The sequence below is a fragment of the Zophobas morio genome, unplaced genomic scaffold (assembly GCF_036711695.1).
Source record: "Zophobas morio isolate AGI-343-1 ecotype UQ-CSIRO unplaced genomic scaffold, CSIRO_AGI_Zmor_V1 ptg000023l, whole genome shotgun sequence".
NCBI lineage: Eukaryota > Metazoa > Arthropoda > Insecta > Coleoptera > Tenebrionidae > Zophobas > Zophobas morio.
In genome coordinates this window covers 4,710,136-4,717,475 of record NW_026972128.1, presented here as the reverse complement: position 1 = coordinate 4,717,475, position 7,340 = coordinate 4,710,136, and positions in this window count along the sequence as shown.

Below are 7,340 nucleotides of genomic sequence, written 5' to 3'. Positions count from 1 at the left end.
TAATAAAAATCCGTGACAACAGACGGACAGACGGACAGACGGACAGACGGACAGACGGACAGACGGACAGACGGACAGACGGACAGACAGACGGAAATGGGAGACCTATTTCTTCGTCTTCTAGGGGTCATGAAAGATCGAGAAAACGTAAAAGTAGAGAGTCGGCCGACGGACTCGATTACAATACTTCCTTTGCTTACGCTCGGGAAGTAAAAATCAAAAAAATGAAATTTAATTTAAAAAAGTTGATGTCAAAAAATATCAAAGAGTGTACAAGGGAAAAACAGGACAACTTACATATACTAGAAAACAAGAAAAGCATTAAGCTTAAGAATAATTACGTGTTAAATATCATTAGTTTTTCGGTAAAATAAAAATAAATACGAAAAACTAAGAAACTTGACTTGCAAGCACCAAAGTTAGGAAAAACCAGACACAACAATATCAAAATGAAAATTCAACGAGTGCACATTAAAATCCCAAATACAGTGGACGCCGCTTAATGTGATCACTTTGGGACTCAGACAAATTGATCACACTAACCGACTGATAACAATAAGCGAAAACCACCATCAGAGACAGGAAAACTTGAAACAAATCAAAATCATGAACAAGAGAGTGTTCATTATGCTGGTAAATGAAAGTACATAAACATTAGAATTTATTTTTAATTTTGGTTATCATTCTGAGAAAGGAACTCTTGATTTCCTTTGGTTATTTTAGAAAAAACGGGCTGAAAATTTTTTTTCTCTGATAAGCTGAGATCTCGTCGTTTTGACGTGCTCATTTTTACATAAGTACTACTCAAATTTAAAACAGGAAAAATTCGTTCATTCAAAAGACGAAAACGCGCTGATTACTAAAGTCTGTCACTGATTGTGGTTCTATAAAGTGAGTAGTATAAGCGAATGTATCTTTTGAGAGCAATAAAAGTTCATTAAAAACAATAGTACTTTCAATCGTCTCGTTTCTTCAAAAAAGCTTGTATAAGAATTGGGAGATTGATCACAATAAGCGAAATATTGATCACAATAAACGGAAAAACTGTAATGCATTGGTATTGCGTGGGCCCGTTCCAAGCCATTTTGATCACACTAAGCGGTTGATAACATTAACCGTGATCATATTAAGCGGCGTCTACTGTATATAGTTATTCTTACAAAACTCCCAATTATTTTTTTTTATTTACTACAGTTTATTTTATCGTAATTCTACAATCTGTATTATTTCTGAAAAAACTCATGGTTGCTTCAACAACGATCTACAATTTTTGACGTAATTGCTTCATTATATAACAGAAACAGTGAATATTAACCTAGATTGTAAAAGGTAAATTTTTGTAGGTAGTTCAAGAAAAAATACTAAGCATTTGTAGAATCTACCAACGCAAGTAAGCAGTTAAAACAAATGTAGTTCAAATCAGCTGAAATAATGACACATTAAATGAAAACATGAAAAAATATTAAAAACTTCTAAAACCTGATTAACAAAAAATCGCAAGGATGCGCACCATTGTAACAATCACCCATTATTTTGCGTGTAACACTCAAACCTTCACTTGCATTGTTTACAAGGTGAGGGATTTAGGATGTACCCGTGTTGTCCAGATTAACAGACTTTAATTCACTGATTATAAACTAATTTGTACGTTTCCCGTTTCAGATCATCAGTAAGATAAACCCCGAAGTGAAAAGGATAACACTAATGGCTACACTGGTAAAACGCTAATTGTAGATAAAAGGAACAACACTGACAAGGTTGCGTTTGATTTAATGCATCCCATAAACAGCAAACAGAATTACAAAATCATACGGTATTTATTTTATTTAATAGCTTTACTTATTAAACGCACGTTCTCCTCGTTATAAAAAAAATGTCGTGACTCATCTCACCGCAAAAAACGACTACTGCATTCCTGCAACACGCGTGGTCGCGAAAATTATACCCTTCCGAGTCAGACGTTGAAAAGTGATACATCTGTCCGATGTTCACTTTCGAACCAGTAGTTGCATTTTTTTTCAATCACGATTTGTTTAAACACCGCAAAGTTAGGTGCATCTCGTATTTAAAATTCAACGTGAGCAAAAATGTTTACGCATACAATAATCTTGATGAAAGTGAAGTCAACCGCACAGTGCGATAAGATCGCTTCCAACAACTGTTGAATAAATATAAATAAATAGAGTGTTGTTAAGGACCATGATATAACTAGCTTTTGTATCTCGTTCAGTATCACAATGAAGAAGATTAAGCTTATGCAGATAAAATGCAGATGTGCATGTTCTCCGAGAAATCTTGTAGAAATGTGGATAGAATTTCATAATTAGTGGTGAATGGCAAAGTAAATTTTATCATGTTCTGTGATGAGCATTATTATGTGGAAGAAGAGAGTTATGATATGAGTATATGTTGCCACTAAGATTAAGAACAACGACACAAATTACTCAAATAACACTTAATTACAAAAAAAATGTAAGAAACCAAGTAAACTAAGATATTTATACGCATATAACTATTGCAAATAAATAAATACGTAGTTAATTTTATTTCTTAATTATAAAGATAACTGCCTGGTGATATTTAATCATGAAGATAAAATGGGTAACAATTTTACATTTAGGGTATATAATACGAAAATGTACATCTCCCATCTTATCTGTATGATTCTTGAAATTTTAAGTATACTGTAAGATTATTACGAAGAAAAAAATCACTCTTTCCCTTCAAAAAATGATGACGTCATTTGAAAATATTTTTAAATAAATCTCTATCAAGACTAATGTTGATTTGAAATTTAGACAATGTTGATTGTAATTTAATTGTTCATCATCCCTTCTGGAAAATTGTTGGCGTCACTATATAATTTAACAATTCTTGTTTCCCGAAAATTCTAAGCAAAGTCTTCCACAGGTTCTAACGTTAAATGGCAGGGCCCCAATACCTCAACAATGAAGTCATAACAGAGGTATAATAAATCCGACAGCAGGGGTGCATCTTTAGCCCTTGTATTTCAGTCTCAGTCTAAAGATACACCTCTGTGGTCGAGTTTATGTTAACCCTATTATGACTTTCTTTGTTGAGATATTTGACTCCATTACAATGGGATCCTGCTATTTAACGCTTAAGTCTGTGGAAGACTATACACTGTAAACTACAAAAATTAATATACAGGGTTAGCATAAAGTCCCGGAACGAGTGAATAATTTTGTTATTTGAAATGGTTTTTTTTTTTGGAAATTTGGTCAAAATCACGTTATCTTTGAAAATACTAATAAATAAAAAACTATGCGTGGGACTACAATAAATGTCCAAAGTGTTCTACGTTTACAATTTGGCAGTAATGTAACCCATCAATAAAATGTTTCATTGCCCTGTCTGTCAAACCGAGAGCGATAAAAAAAGGAAAACTATTGTAATCAAGTCGTCATGTTTAACTATATATTCAAAGCAAATTTAAAAAAAAATACTTTTCAAATAACAAAGTTATTCCACCGTTCACGGACTTTATACTAACCCTGTATATTTATTTATCCACTAAAAAATGTTGATGTCGTCGTTGTAAAAAACTGAGAAGTAAAACTTTATTCAAATGCATATCCTCAGCTGCTTTTAACGTTGATTAAAAAACACGGCATTATTTTAAGAACTTTTTCGAAATTATTTCATTCGCTGGATGAAACTTTATTTTCATTCTGGAAACTTGAGAAACTGAAACGACAAAATTATGATCATATCTTTTTGATTTTTAAATTGTACAAATTTTTAATTGCATTAATACACAAGTTTCCTACAATTTATACATTTTTAGCGTTTTAAATAAAATAAAACAATTGTACTGAATACTGAATACTGAATTAAGTAAAAATAATATTTTATTAACAGTTTTAGATTTTCATAAATTAACATCAATCGTAATTTTATATATATCTTTTTTATTTTAGAAGTTCAGTTTATAAAAAATCTTATAATTCTACTATTGTTTCATATTTTTAAAGAATCTTCATAAAGTTTTTAATAAAAGTTTGGTTTTCGGAACCCCGAGGTAATGATTAATAGGAACGGATGGGGGCATTCCTATTGTGACGTTAGAGGTGAAATTCTTGGATCGTCGCAAGAGAAACCGAGCGTCAGCTAAAGACGTTGCATAATACCTAGAACACGAAAAAAATAGGTCTCCCATTTCCGTCTACTTGTCTACCATCTATCCGCCATCTGTGACGATTTTTATTACACAGATATTCTCCAAAACTACTGGACCGACTATTGCCAAATTTTAGATGTACCGGGTGTCTGGAAAATGGCGGATTAACTCTCCGCTACGCTCTTAACAATCAACTGGTGAGTCTGGGAAAAATAGTAAAAAAAATCCTTCTCACATTGTGGTGGAGTTATAATGATTTTAAAATTGGTTCTTTTGCTACGTTTACCAACTAAACAACTCATTCATTATCAAAATAACTAGTAATAAAACTTTTAGTTAATATTTTTCTCGCCCATGACCATGTTTACTTGCCATTTCAGTTATAATGCACAAAGATATGGATGTGTTGTTTTTGTAATAATTTGATAAAATTCCATTTGACAACAATGTATGCCTGATATAAAACGAAGGTGGATTTCAGTCACCATCGTTACTAAGAAACCAGAAAGTAAGCTGGACGTATTCACGCATTAGGGGTGTGCAGTGTTGCCAATTTTACTTTTATAAAATTACGTTTTTTTCGTAATGTACATCATAAAGAATTGTTTTATTATTTTTTTGGGACTCTCGAAACCCCCGTGTATAACGTACCGAAGAGTTAATCCGCCATTTTCCAGACAGGCGGTATAGTGTCTCAGATACTACAAGGTTACATGGCTGTTTAAAATTAGGGTATTGTGAAGACGACAATGGAGCAATTAATAAGGCAAACTCACAGTTGTAAATTGTGTTGTTTTTTAAGCGGATTACCCAGCAGTAGAGGTGACAAGATATGGAGACAAAGGAATTTATAACATCCCATTATTAAGTTTAGTGGAGCCATATAACTTTGTAGTATCTGAGACGCTATACACTGTGATTATGAATATCGTCTAGATGGCAAAAAACAAAACAAATTTTGTGCATTAAATATGCATTATTTAAAGTTTATAACATAATATTCTGCTACATTTGTGGTTTATGAAAACGCCTTGAGTTTTTCTCCTAGGCAATCAAATTTTTGCAAAAAATTTCTTTTGTATACAGGATGTTATTGACAGGTACGTACAACAAAATTGGCAGTTTTTCGCGAAATCTAAGAAGTCTGAAAAACTTATTTTATGTTATCAAAATTATAAGAGGAAAATTAACCCTATCCAACCTGTTTAGACGCTACTGAAGGATGAATAGGTAAAATTAATTTATTTTAATAAATCCTAGCAACTGTAACAATAATAAAAAAATAAGAGACCCTTTTGTTGCTATAGAAACGAAAGATGACCTGTTTATCAGAAGCGTACAACGAATTTGGACATAAATTTTAATAACTTTTATCTCTAAAAGCAGAACACTTTTACCTGAACTTTTTTTTAATTTTAGCACCCATACTTCGAGACCTATTGCCGATTTTATTTTGTACGTACCTTTCAATAACACGCTGTATTTATTATACTTTTACTTTCATATATTTACATTTTTACACAGTGATTAGAGTCCCAGACTTCGGATTTATAATGTGAATTTGGATTTTTTTCTTACACTGTAACTGGTATTATCTATATAGTTTTTAATTTATAGAGATTACTAATACAAAATATTCAGAATCAAATTTTATAATTTTCCAAAGAAGCGAGATTTGTTGAACTCTACTTCACAGGTGACGGAAGTTCTGTGGAAATAACCTTCGACCAATTTTTATTATTCTGAAATACTATAATAATATTTTTATGCTTTTCAATTTAAAACTGCGCAAATACTGAATCAAAACTTTCAAAATGTTATTTTTTTGACAGAGTGTATTATTTTAAAATTTGTGGATTTTATTGAAAAATTAAATTATTTCAGATTCAGGAGAATTACTGGATCAGCTGAATTACTGGAATTACTTTGGTCTTAACGAAAATGAAATTAAAATCTGAAGTATCAATTTGTCGCTTTCGCTTGCTGTTTTTATTAGGGTGATTTTTGACGAACAAAATTAAAAAAAAGTTTAACCTCTGGAATTTTTTACTTCCCGAGCGCAAGTGTCTGTCTGTCGCCTGTTTGTCGTCTATCTGCGTCGATTTTTATTAGACAGATAATCTCCGAAACTACTGGATAAATTGTTGTCAAATTTTATATGGACGTTAAGAATAGCATGTGGTTGATAGAACGTCAACCAAAATTTGTTTAATCATCCCCACCAACACTTTGATGACGTTGACAAAATTGTATATAATAACTGTGATAGAAATTAATAACATATTTCTATACTTGCGTTTTATGAATCCGCCTTAACTTTTCCCTAGGGATCCAGATTTTCGCAAAAAAAAACAAATTGAATAATAAGTTTTTATCTATGTTTTTAACTTATAGGGTTAATCATAAAAAATTCCAAAATCACATTTTATAATTTCTGGAAGAAGAGGAATTTGTTGGCCTGTACTTCAGGGGCAAAAGAAGTTCTATTCGAAGCAACTTTTGTCTCCATAAACAAGAAATTTCCAAATATTTTAATTTCACGTTTAGATCTTGTTTTTGTCACAATAGTGAAAAAAGAGACAGCGGATAGAAACTCACATCGAAAATGGAATATATGCTTATACGTATTTATCGATTTTTGAAAGTATTATATTTATTAAGAAAAATATTTGTTCAATGGAACCACAACCTCAATACAAATTTACCACTTTACCAAGTTAATTGTAAATTTTAATTTAAATTTTATTGAGGATATTATTTCACTTAATTTCTTAAACCTTCATAATGTTCACCTGACATCGATCTAATGTGGGTAGCAATAAAATTTGTGACTGCTAAATTTGTTGTAAACAATAATAATAACTTCAAAACTTAAAATATATATTATTAAATTCGATTTTTTCACAATTTCAACCTGAAAACACAAAATAATATTATTTTTTTTACATTACTCACTACAAAAATTCTAAAATTTGTATTCTTTTAAAATCCCCGAATATTTTTTCCGCATTTTTCAATTACAATAAATCCCGCGAATAACCGCATTTGTCAAATTTCAATTTCACTTTCATCATTATCCAACCCGCCCACAAATATGGTGATAATAACAACTTTACACCACAATAATTACAGGATACCCACAATCCCATTAATTATCGCAAATTATAGTCAAAATAGCACAAAGAATGTATTTGTTACC